This window comes from Ambystoma mexicanum, chromosome 6q (genome assembly GCF_040938575.1).
Source record: "Ambystoma mexicanum isolate Mex_15411 chromosome 6q, UKY_AmexF1_1, whole genome shotgun sequence".
In the NCBI taxonomy this organism is placed as follows: domain Eukaryota; kingdom Metazoa; phylum Chordata; class Amphibia; order Caudata; family Ambystomatidae; genus Ambystoma; species Ambystoma mexicanum.
In genome coordinates this window covers 1099881546-1099896948 of record NC_090937.1, presented here as the reverse complement: position 1 = coordinate 1099896948, position 15403 = coordinate 1099881546, and the positions used below count along the sequence as shown (strand labels likewise).

The window sequence follows — 15403 nt, the reverse complement described above, 5'->3', positions numbered from 1 at the left end:
GTGAATATGGGGAGACTCTTGGTTTGGCTAATGCTTGTTTTCTTCTTCAGCTTTCATACACTCTAATTTCTTGGAATGAAAGGTATGCTTTGTTAGAGTAAACAGTAGAATTCAGTCTTTCTTTGAAAATGAGAATTAGGCACATGCAACCATGTCTTGATATAGTTGTCAGGGTTTAAAGATTTCTATTTAATTGTATTGCCGTATGAAAGTAAAGGATAGAGTTCAGTCCTCCTGTGGGAATCGCAATTAGGCATGCGCACCATTCTCTGATGGAGTTTTCACAAGTTAAAATTTTTAACTCTTGCATTGTCAAGGTTAAGTATTTGGTAATCGTCTTAGCAGCATTCCCTCTTAATTAGGGACACGCAACCGCTCCTCCAGGCAGTAACAATCTTTGAATAATGGAACAATGGATTTTAATAATGTTAGCTACTCATTATGGGACTTGTAGTCTCCTTCAACAAAGTTAGCTTTTTCAACTTCTGCAACTTGGTAAACAGCCATCACAAGTGTGGGATTAGGGGGAAAGTTAAACCAGGGGGGGGCTCCCAGTCTTCCTGGTTTGTTTTCCCCCCACTACCCCATGTGGTCCCCCTCACAGTACACCACCCCCAGGGTCAGGATCAGGTAGCATCTGCCTTTCCCTGGCCACATGAGGAGGGTCCCCGCACCAGGTTTCTGGAAAGATTAATCACTGATTCATCACATTACCCATCAGTGCAATCAGCCGCCCACACATTATATAGGCTTACTGATGAGTTATACAGGCCGTACCAGCCTGCAGCCCGGGTTTAACCAGGGCCACGGTACGTTACAACCTGTTACAGCCCCAGTAACCAGTCATTATGGCTATTAGCATCCCGGGTTTATGACCAGGGGTGCCAATAGACATTTCTTTGAAAAAACAGGTCTTGACCAGAGCACGAGCTATTCTTTCTAAGAAATAGTAATCTAACATGGCTGCCATGGAAATGGAAGCACATCTCATTTCCATGGTGGCCATCAGACTTGAGAGGGACGGCACTGTGGTGCTACAGCACTGCAATCTCGGGAGAACAAAAGTGGGCATGGCGGGGGACGGAGGGAAAATGGTGGGGTGGGTGCCGGCAGCACAGAGGCTGTTCGGAATGCAGGCTTATAAAGTGAGTTTCAGCCAACTAACCGAGTTGCGCGATTGGCTGAGGCACAAATTAAGTAAATGTGTTCCGTCTCATCTCTCATATATATATACTTAAGTTTCTTGGAAGACTAGATAACGTCAAGGCAATCATAATACCTGCTGAGGGCAATACTGGATACAGCCATTGGACTACACTACCCCACTGTGACTGCTCTCCTGAGAATACTCTACTAGGTTGTGCCCCGCTGTTATTTTACTCCTAGATTTTGCTACACTATGATTTTTCTATGCACTAAGTTATTTCTAGCAGTGCCCCACTGTCATTTTGCTCCCAGTTGTGTGATCTTACTCCTAGGTTGTGTCCCACAATATACCTACTCCCAGTGTAATTCTAATCATAGGTGCACCCCATTATGCTCTTGTCCTAACTGCTTCCCCAATGAAACTGCCACTTCCCTCAGTACTAACCTCTATAGTGCACCATTACCCTAGTGGTATATTCCCTTTAACTCTCATAGGACTTGAACCACACAGTCAGGAAACACCCCCCAGCTTGGCCTGAAACTTTTTCAGAACAACTTCAAACCCCCATTCCGGGCCACTTCACTAGAAGCCCATAACCATGTACAAAGGACAAAAAGATAACAGAACACAAGCAGAAGAGATGCTCAGGAGATCAAAGGAGTGCTCATTTGAGACACCCACCAATCCATGTCTGGGAATCTAAGGTGCCTCCAACAACCCTGCTACACCATCAGCTGACTTCTTGCATCATAAAATACCTCATCAGATGCTTGTCGCACACAGGAACAGATTAGCCTACATGCTGAGCAAACCACCACCCACACGGAATACCCACTTAAAGTTAGAGAATCCACACCCAACTTCAGCGATACCCATCGGCACCCAAAATACAACCCAGACTCCGAAAACAAAACCAATAGACAGATATCCAGGAGCCCACTACTCCTGGAGTGAAAACTAATCACTGCTTTCCAGCAGAAACTCTGACTACCAACTTCCATTGGCCAAGAAGATAACATAGATCTTAAGAAGAACCTGCTCAGCCTCTTCAAAGATTTACGGAGCACTCTTCAGAAATACACAACACCCAGACCAAAGCCAACACACAACTCAATGATGCATGGCAGCAGTAAAGAAAACCATTGCAAAAGATGACTCCTCATCATGATGACCTGGTCAGCGGAGGATAAACTGGACTACTATTACTACAATTTGTAACACAAGCCTAGCTTACAAATGAATAGTCTGTAGTTATTCACAAGGCCATCCCTTCAAAATACAAATTTAAAATTGCAAGCAGAATATGTAAGGGAGGTGGAGGAATTGCACTGGTACACAAAGACTCCATCAACCCAAAAATATTTCCCTTTGATGCCATAAATGACTGCAAATCACTCCAACTACTCTGTTGCACTTCACATACATACACACTGAGCTATTTTCCCATCTACATTCCCCCTTTAAATAGCCCCTCCTTCCTGAACAACCTGGTATATATGGTTGCTAACTCTTTGTAAGCTGCCAGCATTTCACCATGCTGGGAGATTTCAACCATTGGATGGAAAAAGAGGGCGACACAACCAGGACAATTTTTCTGCCAAGATAGTCATTCGGCACCATAAACAATTAGTCAAAAGAACCACACTCACCCTGGAGTGAGTGTTTTGCAATAAAATAATTATCCCAGTTCCATCCCCACTATTTGTGTGCGCTCAGGCTGACCACTTCCCCATCTTCACTGAAACTGCGACACTACAAAAAGAACGAAGACTCCTCGAACTTCGATTAATTAGGCACCGGAAGGAAATTAAGTTATACTTGCTACTAGACAAAATAAAAATCTCCAGCAGGGAAAGGCCTCCAGAACAATTACTAATGGATAGCTAAACGCTTGAATTACTTGCCCCAAAGAAGATATTCAAATACTCACAAAAGAAACAAGGCACTGAGTATGTTGCCCCCAAATTCAACCAGCTTAAGAAAGGAAACGGGAAGCTTGGGCAAACCTGGAGAGAAAGCAAGTAATCGAAAGAGAAAATGGTGTGCTACTGACACAACCTGATCTACATAGGAGAAATGATAAAAGCCAAGAAAGCTTACTGCACCCACTGCATAGAAACTGCAAAACGCAGTAGGAAGAACATTTTCAAGATTATCAAAGAAATGTAAAAAATCCTACAACACATATCTGACCTCTTCCCAACAAACAACTCTGGCTCCATCTCAGGGAACTTCAATGAGAAACTGACAAATCCAAGACCACCTACAAAAGAAAGGTCCAAATAAACTTAACCCCACTTTGAAAGTAGCACCAAACAGATGACTAGCAGCATCACTAGAAGCCGTGGACCCCCTTCTCAAAACAAGAACTCATAACCATATTCAACTATGGCAACCCACGAGGATCGCATTAAGATCCATGCACCACAAAGCCAAATCCAACAACACAACATGGCCTAGTCCCTATATTCCATCCCTGATGAACTCCTCTATATAACAAGTCATCTCTCTCACCTTCAAAATGGTTTTCCTTAAGCCCCTACTAAAAAAACAAAAATTGACATTGCACCCGAATGACCTGGTAAGCTACTGCCTATCTCCAACATTATTCACAGCTAGAATCACAGAGAAATTACTCTATGAACTACTCAGCGACTCTGGGATCACGTTGATACCTCCATCATATACCCGATGTAGATAAAGCCCATTCAGGAAAGCAAAATCAGCACACTGTTTCATCTGTGTCATTCTAACAAACAATATAGACGCAAACATACTGCTGAAGGTCTTAGGGTCCATAGCGAAGAGGAAATCAAGCTACACTGGATTATTGAATTCCTCACAGACAGGACCAAAACACACATATGGCCATTTAAGGTCATGCCTGTGCATCATCACCTATAAAGTGCACCAAGAATGCAGTCTTTGACTATTGCTCTTCAGCATTTACATGATTCACTTCCCTGAATCTATTAAGAACCCAGGCCTCACATGCTTCAACTATGCATAAAATGGCCAAAACCTCTAAAACCCTCCAAACAACTCAATGTCAAATAAACCTGACCTTGGCATATAAACCTATGACCATTTGTTGGTCAATAAACAACTACCAATGCAAAAACTATTGGCTTTACCAGTTCTTGCTTGATGCGTTTTCTGTCGTATGTTGGTTTATCATGTTACACGTTAAAAAATGAGGTACAAAGTTGTAACCATTTGTCAAAGAACAACTGCAAACACCAAAACTGTTTTCTTTGCCAATGCTTGGTGTATACATTTTTGCAGCATGACTAGTCATAGTAATTGAAGCTATAATCATTTGCTTGTCAATGAACAACTACAGCCACCATTTTCATAAAAAGAAACTACAAAACAAAATGGAGCATTACTAAGAGCAGCTGGGACAAGTGTTGGGAAGGAGTCAGGGGAAGGTAATTGATTCTTGTGGAGTAGAGCAGTGGGCCAAGACTCTGCTGGGAGTAAGGTGGTGCGGGGTGAGAGGGGAACACGGCAAGAGGCACACTGAGGCTAACAAAAGGGCAGAGCTGCAGCGGAGATTCGGGTGGCCACGAGATAACATGGGAGGTCACTGACAAATTCCACCTATGTTCGTGGCCATCTGATGGGAATCCCTTAAATCCTGCAAGGAACCGAGGTATTTGGGACAAGAGGTATCCACAACAATGGTTGGATTGCAGACATTATGGGTTGTGCTGGCTGGCATGTGGGGTAAAAAGAAGCCTTGTGCACATGTTATTGGAATATAGGAAAGGCCGTCCCACTTGGGAATTTTCTTTTGAGTCAAGCACAAAGGATATTGAGGGTTCAGACGGTAGCTGTAACAGGGCAACCTTTGGGGTCATCAACATGACTGGTGGGTATATTTTGTCAACCTGAGGTACTAGTTACCATATGTCAGGCTACTGGAATACAAACCATTTTGTGGCACTAGAAAACTAAAATGTACCGAAAAGGTAGAAAAGGCATTCTTGAACATTTTAACCCAGATTGCCTTCTACAGAAAATAGAATGGGACAATGGACATCTTCAGAAAGACTTGTATAAAACTGCTCACTAGGTGGGGGTTCAGCTAGGCCACAGAGTGGAGTCTATTTTCAGGGAGTGGGGGCAGGGGGTAGGATGGTGGCAGGACTGTTAATGGTGACATGCTGATACACTGTTTGGATCACTTTGCTGGAAGACAGAAGGAGTACCTGATAGGCAGAAGAACAAGGTTGACAAGGGGAAGGTTGGGGAACAAAAATGGGGCGAATGTAGGGTGGGGGAAAGGGAGTTATGCTAAACCAGCTATTTTTTTTTAAAGAAAAAATATTTTGTTGAATTTTCAGTGTATAAAAAACAGACAGTAACGGAACAATCCAATAGGCACTTTGTAAATTCATTAAGCAACAATCAACCCGCCCCCTCCAAGGCATTTGATCATCTCAGTTCATTGTCCAACTTGAGAACACGCAACCATTGTATAAAGAAAATCTAAATATAGTCTGCCAGTAACAAACAATGAATTCTTGTATAGGTTTCCACAGAATAAATGGTCATAATTCATTGACTACTCCAAATATATAACAATCAAATTGAGAAATTCATTAACATGAAGAAAGATAAAGAGAGAAGAATAAATAAATAAATAAATATTGCACAATGCCAGTTACAGAAGACAGGTGAGAGCTCAGTACACATCTCGGGGTTTCAGAAAAAGTTTCAATAACATTGGTTGAAAAAACATTTGTTCTTTGTCCCGCACAAAGTCCAGGAATGGTTGCCAGATGCGCGTGAATCTTAGCATGCTCCCTTCCAACATAGCCGAGAGTTTTTCGAGCCCTAGTAATTCCCACACTTTCACCCACCAGTAGGCAATATTGGGCCCTTCTATGGATTTCCAAAAACAAGCTATTGTGATCCGAGCCACTATAAGGAGGGTAGAAAGCAAGGCTGCTCTATTACTGGACATCGGAAAGGAGCCGTCTGGGGTAATTATCTGGGGTATCCCCTAGCACCAACACCAACTGGTTCACAGGCAACAAAACACCAGTAATTTCTTTAATTTTAGAGCGTACCTCTAGCCAGAAGGACTGTATAACAGAACAGTGCCACTACATATGCGCCAGATCACCTTTCTCGCCATAACCATGCCAACATGTGTCCTGAAAGTCGGGATTCATTGCATGCAGTCTGCTTGGGGGCAAATACCATCGGTAACACAATTTAATTGCATTCTCTTTCACAATTGTACATCGAGAGCTCGTTTGAGCTCTAGCCCATATTCTCTGCCAGGATTCTTCTGGGATCTGTGGGATGTATTGACCCACTTTTGCTCTGCTATGCTGCATCACTCTGTTATGGTGGTGCCAGAAATAGCAAAATGGCCGCAAAACCCCTGTGCACGCCAAAACCACTTAAAATTGCACTTTTCAACCCACAAAAAGATGGCTGCCCAATCTGCCACGCATGTTGTCAGTGGTGTAACAGAGCTCTCACTACTGAAATGTGTCATTGGGCCCCATAACAATTGAAAGTGGGGTGCAGAAGGAAAAAGCAGTGCTTTGCTAAAATGAAACTTCAAATGTTGCTTTAAATCACCTTTTCTCTGTTGCGGAAACTTCAGAATGCCGGTACAGAACACCTTCCAAATATTCAAAATGATCGCTGGGTGCTGCAATTCACTTAGTTTAAGAAATCATTGCGAACTTACAAGGGCCTGAAAGGCTGAGAGCATAAATAGAATTTCATAACAAAAGCGGCCTGTCTGTGAATCTGTAAAAAAAAATCTCTGTGCAGCAGAAAGCTACTGTGATGACAGCTGTCAGGGGCCTGCTTGATTAAACTTTAACATGTATAAACTGAAAATCAAATGTTTGCAATCTAAGAGGCCTGTATCTGATAGTAACCCATATTGTAATTGTTTTGATCCCATGGGTTTAAAATCTTGAATGAGAATTCCAGCTGTTCTTTGATACAGCAAGTTTATTTTGTGCTAAAAAAAAGTCAACAGAGTTAACAATTAAATTAAACCTGGCTGAAGCTGCCAAACTGGAATAGCAGGTTTTCTAACAGAAGGAAGGTCTTTCCCCCCATCCCAAAGCAGGAAATCACGGAGAGCCGTTAATTACCGGGTAGGAAAGAACCTGGTCTACAAAAGAACAACAACAAGCTGCAGCTCAGGAAATTTGAAGTGTGAAGACGGTCGTAAATGGCCTCTGCAAGGAACAAACATGGGGGATGGGTCCTGGGCTTCCAGGGAGAGACCAGGGGTTGGAGTCAATCGACCATTTGTTGTTTAACATGGACAAAGAACACATTTTAAAAAGATTGATAACGTACTATTCAAAATTGTGAAAAATGTAAAAATAACAGACTTGTTAATTTAATTACTGGTTGCACGGGTGAAGAGGCGCCAGAACTGTGTGACATGTTCTGGACAGCAATGGCAAGAAATGTGATTTTACGCAAATTGTATTTCTATTAGAATTGTGAAACTTTATACACTCATTCCCATGTTAAACACGCACACTTGTAGAAATGTGCTTAAAAATTGGACATTGTGTTCATAGTGAAAAGGGCAAAATTCTGTGGAAAGCGGAGACAAGATCCCACAGCTACGGGGTTTTGAGGAATAGTTGCTACGTAATATATGTAATCTGTATATGTGATTTTTATAGAGGTTGCACATGTGGAAATATGTATTTTGCCAAAAGTAGATTTTGTGTTCCAGGGGCTAGGGGTGGATTCTCAGCCTCATAAAATTGCACCATAAAGATGACACACTGTTTCTCTCCTCCTATCAAGGCAGAGAGTAGACTCTGACCCAATCACCTTTCAAAGGGGCAAGCTTGGCTAAACCGGCCCACACACTCCTTTATGATATCATTTCATAGCATAAATAGAGACAGCTAACCACACATAAGGAGAGACAGATTCACTCACTCTTCTGATGCTGGCGGAGCACCCTGCTGCTGAAATCTACATCTTCCTTGCTCCAGACTCCAGAAACTTGGCAAAGAAAAAGGCCCATTGCATAGCTGAACCATTCTTAGCTAGGCCTCAAATTCTAGAACAGAACCCCACAAGCCTAAGGGGAAGCATCATAATACAGCCGGGCTGTGCTGTTACTGCTTGCATCCTGAATTGAAATATCCTCAGAATCAAGAAGTGCAGATCCAGTCCAGTCCTGTGCCATGCCCAGAGCGCCTTGCTGACCCTGTCCAGTCCTGTGCCGTGCCATGACCAGAGCACCTTGCTGACCCTGTCCAGTCCTGTGCTGTGACCAGAGAACCTTGCTGACCCTGTCCAGTCCTGTGCCGTGCTGTGGCCAGAACGCCTTGCTGACCCTGTCCAGTCCTGTGCCATGCTGTGACCAGAGCGCCTTGCTGACCTCTCCCAGTCCGATGTGCCTAGCTGTCTTTCCTAAACCAGATCCAATTGCCTGACCAGAACTGATGGTCCCATTTAAAAAAACGTATCCAGTGAGTATAAATAGGAAGAAGTGTGTCACTAGCATATGTACTTTGCATATCTTGTATTGTTAGGAGTATCTTTGCATTGTCTGAACCATCTCCCCCAAACCATGCTATATTTCCTCCAGCACCAGTATTGTTAAAACTATCCCTGGGCTGTTCCTTTTCTCATCTGAAGAAGGCGAGTTTCCTTAGCAGGCAGTCACCCCGATCAAGTGACTGTGTTCCTGTGTGTTATACATTTTTTTTCATAGTTATCCTCTAGTGTAGGAAACCCATTTGTCATTTTTAAAAGTGCGCTCTTGTTTTCCATTCTCGCGCCTATCTCAAAAAACGACCTTTACTAAAAACTCCATAACACCCTCAGTTTTAGTGATATAAACATAATTTCAACTCCTGCTTGTAGCTAACATCCATATCTATCCATAGTACCACACTCCAAATCATCGCGAATATTGTGCAGTGGAAAGTTTGCTTCGAATTTTCATTTTGGGACATTTTTACATGTGTAAAACAGCTTTTAATTGCTTCCGAATTGAATTTTAAGATTTCTAATGTTTTCTTTTGATTAAATCATTGCTTGTGTTTGTGTGCAACTATCCAAAGTGGCTCCCATAAGAATTTATAACAATTTCAGCAATTTTGACCATATTTGGCGTTTTGCCCAGTCCATTCTAAAGACAACCTTAACAGCCATTCTGACAGCTTAACAGTCAATTGCGTGCTCTCTTGTGTTTGAAAGGGGGAAGTGGGATTGATATTCTGTTTAATGTCTGCCATTCCTGAATACCTGCTCTCTCCTCCTATCTCTTTTCATTACCTATTGGGTGTTGAGGGGTTTGCAGGGGGAACCTCTAACCACAGTGCTATCTGATCTGAATCAACAAACTTATTATTGGCTGTGCTGAATGGTTTTGCTCACTACTTGCTCCTTGTGTATTAAAGAGATTATTCAGTGTTACATCACCCCATTGGTGATTGTTGTGAACCTATTAAAATATATTGTGATTCAATTTTAAATACATAAATAAATATTTACCTTTGCAAACCAGCCTGATTCCTGGTTCAGTGCGACCGGTGGGGGTGCCAGGAGAAGGGTGTGATATGAGTGGTATATCGTTCAGAATAATGAACTTTCAGACAAAAATAAATAAGGATTTCAGTTGTGTACTACATGCTAGGCGTTGACTTGGGTGTGTGCCGGATTGAAATCACTTACAAATCTCCATTCCCAACTCCCTCTCCCATGCACTCATATAAGGGAGTTTCTCCCCAGGAGGGACATTCTCTAGAAGTTTATAGCAGGCCGAAACTCTATGAACCTGTTGGCCTTCTAGCATTTTTAATTCCAACCCAATCGGATCTCTGGCCGCAGCATTACGAGGGGCCCTATTAGTTATCCAGTGACACAGCTGAATGTACCGAAAGCGTTCAGTCTCTAACAAATTGAATTTCTCTCTACATTCAGCAAACATCAGGGGTTCCCGATCTTTAAATAAATCCCTCAGACGTATTGGTTCAATGGGTTCCCAGTTCTGAAACGCACCGTTCACCAGACCCGGAGTAAAGGCTGGATTTTGGGAGCTAGGGGAGGGAGGACCCAGGCCCGATTTGATGCCTCTTTGAGCACATGCCTTATCCCAGCTCTGTAACGTGGAGGCCGTAGTGTTCAGAAGAGCCCTCCCATGTGTCCGGACCTCCCTGGGAAGGAATAGAAGCAGTGCCAATGGGAATGGGGACACTGCCTGCTCAATATCGTGCCATTTGGGGGCCTCCAAAGTGTTAGCCCAGGTCAGCATAGCAGCAACCTGCGCCGCCCTATAGTATCTCTGAATTGAGGGCATTCCCAAGCCTCTTGATGGTTTTCCCTTGGTAAGAAGCTTAAGAGGTATTCTTGGCTTTTCCCCTTTCCAAACAAAGCAACTTAATGCCTTCTGCATTTCGATAAGGTCCCTTTTGGGAATCTACACTGCAAGAGCTTGAAAGACATAGGAGTTTCGGAAGTAAGGTCATCTTGAGCGCGCTAATCCGGCCCACCAATATATTTCCTGAGATTCATACTGTGAGAGCCATTTTTTCGCTTCCTTCAGTAAGGCAGGAATATTGGCCTTGAAAATTCCCAAGTAAGACAGAGTCAATTTTATACCCAGGTAGGGGATCTCAGTCGTAGACCATGGGATGGAAAACTGTGCTTGAATAATTGCAGTCTCACTAGGGATCTCCATCAAGGACAATCAAATAGATTTAGATGGGTTCACTTGGAATCCCGAAAGATCAGCAAAACGGGACAGAAGATTCATCAATGGTGGTATAGATCTAGTAATATCTCTTAGGAAGCAGAGCAAGTCATCTGCATATAGCGCCAATTTATGACATTGTCCTGCATGTTCAAAATCTAAGATCTCGGGGTGGAGTCTAATTTGTTGGGCCATGGGCTCCATCTCTAAAGCGAAGACTAACAGAGACAGGGGACACCCGTCTCGTCCCTTTGCCTAGGGTAATCAAAGCGGTCCAACCTGCATTCACCCGAACCCTTGTTGAAGGGAAGTGAAAATTTGATATTAATTTAGAGAATTTGACCCAAACCCATAGCCATCTAAAACTAGTCTCAAATACCCACAGGACATGCTGTCAAAAGCCCTATGGGAATCTAAAGATAGAATGGCTAGTCTCCCCGGGATCTTCGGGGCCAGGGCAATCAGGTTGATCGCCCGTCAGATGTTATCTTGCACTGAGTGATTACGGATAAAGCCGGTTTGATCCCTTACTATCAAGGTCAGGAGAATCTCGGCCAGTCTTCCTGCTATTATCTTACTTAGTAATTTAGCGTCTGTATTTAATAAAGCAATTGGGCGATAAGATATGCACTCGGTCGGGTCTTTCCCTGGTTTCAGAATCAAGGTGGTTGCAGATTCTGCCATAGTTTTAGACACTGAGCCCATGGCCCAAATAGTATTACACAGTTTAGTCAAATAAGGGGCCAACACAGTGCCAAACATGTTCTTAAGGCCATCTGGGCCTGGGGCCTTCCCCGGCAGAAGGGAACGGATAGCGAGCTCAGTTTCTTTAAGCGTTATAGGTTCCTCCTGAGTCACCTGTGCCTTTTGTATGAAGTCATGGGCTGCTTTCTGATCTGTATTAAACGGAACCCAGTGTTCCTTGAAGAAATGTTTTATAATTTGGAGTTTCCCGCCCTCTGAATGACATCTTTCAGGGAGTCAATATGATTTTGCATTGCCTGCCTTTTCAGCTTGGCTGCTAGCAGCCGATTAGCTTTGTTGCCCCTTGAATAATAATATTTCTTGGTTCTCATAATGCCGTATGCCGCCTGGCTCATATGATGTGCCTCTGAAGGCCCCACGAGCCACTTGCACGTCCCTAAGCAATCGCCGGGAGTGTTTCCTTTTGTATAGTTCCTCCTTCTCTCGCAGTTCCCCTTCCAGCTGATCCTGCACTTGTCTCCAAGTTTCCCGCCTAGCCGCTGTTTGTGCTGTAATGTGTCCCCTAATTACTGCTTTCCTGGCGTCCCAAACCGTGAGATAGTCTACCTCCCCTGTGTCATTTTCAGAGAAGTAGTGAGTTATGGCTTAAGAGAGACACTGTCCCAGGTCGCCCAACAAGAGTTTGTTCATAGGTCACATTCTTGTAGGAAGTGGGTCAGCATGGAAAGGGGCCATTGTTAAAGATACCGGGGCGTGATCAGACAGAGCCTGCGGGAGGATTTCCACCTCTATTAACTGGGGGACCAGTTTGTCTGACATGAGGAACATGTCCAATCTGGAAAAGCCCCCATGTGCTGCAGAACAAAAGGTATAATCGCGCTTCTCCCGATGAGAAACCCACAGGCCTCTATGAGCAAATGATCGCGAAACAGGGAAGTGAGCGCTAAAAAATTCTTATCTGCAGCAGAGGGGGGCTAGGTCTCATCAACCAAGGGATTGACCACAGCATTAAAATCGCCTGCTATCATGAGTTCCCCTTCGGCCTGTTCATCTAACAGTTTCGACAGGGAGGCAAAGAACACATCCTGATGGGAGTTAGGTGCATATAGCGAGACCAGAGTTACTTTCCACCCCCATATTTCAGCCACCAGCATAATATATCTCCCTTCTTCATCCCGCAGCACCCTCTGCACCCTCAGGGGGATATCTCTATGCATCAAAATAGCAACTCCTTTTTCTTCAGGCCAGACGAAGCACAATATCTAGTGGGGTAAGACTTATCATTAAGCCAGAACTCATCTGATTGCAGAAGATGAGTTTCCTGAAGAAACAAAAGGGCTGGGCTAAGAGTGGCTAATCTATGAAATAGGGCCTTCCGCTTTAGGGGGGAATTCAAACCTTGCACATTCAAGGTGAGACAGCTAAAGTCCTGACCAATCTCTCTGTTCACATGCAATCTTCTGCATAGCCCCGAAAACGACATCCCACCCAGTGAAGAGCCACCCCCACAGAATGCCACCTCCCATATCTCTCAGCCAATCAAACCATATAGTGAAAGAACATACTCCAGAAAGCCCAGTTTTCCCAAGAGCAGACATGAGCACCCCACCTTTCATCAAGAGAACCCCAGAATTGACATTGTGATATAAGCAGCCAAAATAACATGACCAATATAAGTAGTAAAGCAAGTTAAACTCAAAACAAATTGAATTAATACAAATACCAAAAAGGATGAAAGCAGTAAGAACAAAACCCGGGGCCACATCGGCCTTCCTGAAATTTGGCGACATCGCACTAAGGAGACCGAATGGACGCATTCCATGTCTGGGCGCCCCGTCACTACATATTCTGTTTCAACTTGAGTGCAACCCAACAACCCAAATTCCAACATATGACTATAATAAAATGCAGCTATATTCTCAGCCCACAAATTCCTAGGAGCAGGGAAAGCCCTGCCAACCTATTTATCAGACTTCAATTAGGCATGGTGCATGGGAAAGTTGCCCATGTCTGGCGGATAAGCCCATAGAACGTATAAACCACGAAAAACCCTGTGTCAGGGGTATTACCAGGTTCAGGAGGCGTCTGTCTTACCTGACCCCCCACCCCGAGGGCTCCCCTCCACCGCCCATCCCTTGGGCTTCCTATTCATGTCTTTCGGCGTGGGGCTAACAGCAGATTCCCTTGCAGCTCCGTGATCCCCGTCGGTGCCAACGGCGTCAGGGCCCCCATCAGCTCCCTTGCTTCATCCTCCGAGCCAATAGTGTAAGACCGGTTGTGCAATTTGAAAAGAAGCCTACAAGGGTACCCCCAGCGGTAGCAGACTTTTTTCGCCTGGAGCCAGGTTGTGACTCTTTGAAGGCGCTTGCGATTCGCCAGCGTGTATGGTGACAGGTCTTGGAAAAAAGTAATTGTGGACCCCTGGAAATTGACTGGCTTCGCCTTTCTGGCCGCTGCCATTATCGCCTCCTTTTGGTTGAAGAAATGGACCCTAGAAAGATCATCAAGAAGAAGATTCAGCCTCTGCTGGATTGATGAGTAGACCCGATGGGTCCTGTCCAGAATCAAGTCCTCCGAGTCCTCAAGGGATAATAAAGATTTGAAAAGAGCCTTCACGTACTCAGGGACGTCTTGGTCAAGAATTTGTCTTGGGATGCCATGTAGTCGAATGTTGTTCCTTCTTGAGCAGTTATCCAAGTCTGCTTGTTTAGCTCCCAATTCCTCAAGCCGCTTCTCAACATTCTTGATCCTCCCTGAGAGCTTCTCATTCCCATGTGTTTGCTCAAATGCCAGGTTTTCTAGGTCGCTAACTCTGGCCTCCAACCCAGATAAGTGAGAATTCAGATCGGCAATGGAGCGGGCTAGAGAGTCTTTAGAGGATTTTATTTCAAGTATTTTCTCCTGGGTGATGTCTCGCTTAAGCGTTTTCAACATTTCTTCAAAGCGCTGCATGTGTAAGGAAGACTCAGGAGAGGAGTCTGCCCCCTGCGAGGCATGAACTTCTGCCCTAGTCTTCTGCATCCTTTCGGCCGCTGAGGCAGAAGGAGCCAAATACGCCGTTATTTCACTCTCTTTGTGCTTGTGGCCAGTCCAGGGCATTATCAGGGAGGCAAATGAGGGATACCACACCCCAGCTCAAGAGAATGCTGTGCGCCGGCTCCCCACAGCACAGCCCCCAGCGAAGCACAATTACAATGAGGAGGCAGGGCGTCCCCCAGGAGCCAGCCTGCATGTTCACTGTGCCACCAGAGCAGGGCTATCAGATATCAGATTTAATATAGCCTGCAAGGGTGCCCGGGAGCACCAAACACCCTACCCCCTTGTCGATCTCCCAGCTCAGTGGTCTTAATATGCACCCTAGGGGGTTCACTGCACCTCTCCTCCTCCTCCTCACGGACTGATGGCACCAGGGGTAAGGAAACCCCCTCACAGGGGCAGCCCACCCCTCTCTCAGCTTCCCCCAACACGCTTCTAATCCACCTCTCCTTCATGGGGGTAGCGTTCAGTTCCTAGACCTGCAGATGTATAGGTCTGCCACCTGATCAAAGTGCCCCACCGTTCCTCAGAGGCTCCAAGTACGCTCCGGACAATAGCAGGATGGGCCCATGCACTCCGTCATGTAGGGCCCCGCCGTTGCAGCTGCTCAAGCAGGCCGTCAGATCCACATGGCAGAGGAGCTCACCGGGGGCAGGCGGGGGCGCGGTCGCTGCAGATCCTCCGTTAACTCCAGACCAGGGGGCCCGCCTCCCCCTCCACCCCTTACCTCTTCCATACTACTTCTCCCAGGACGGGGTCACTACGGCAGTCTCCTCTCTTCTCACACGTAGTGCCCTCAGTGT

At 44.9% G+C, this 15403-nt stretch overlaps 1 protein-coding gene across 1 annotated transcript in view; it reads right to left on the bottom strand.

Annotated features, from left to right (window-relative positions):
• Window positions 1–15403, bottom strand: part of LOC138515311 (sec1 family domain-containing protein 2-like) — a 1117334-nt gene that overhangs the window by 497060 nt on the left and 604871 nt on the right. The gene's annotated exons all lie outside the window — the stretch shown is intronic.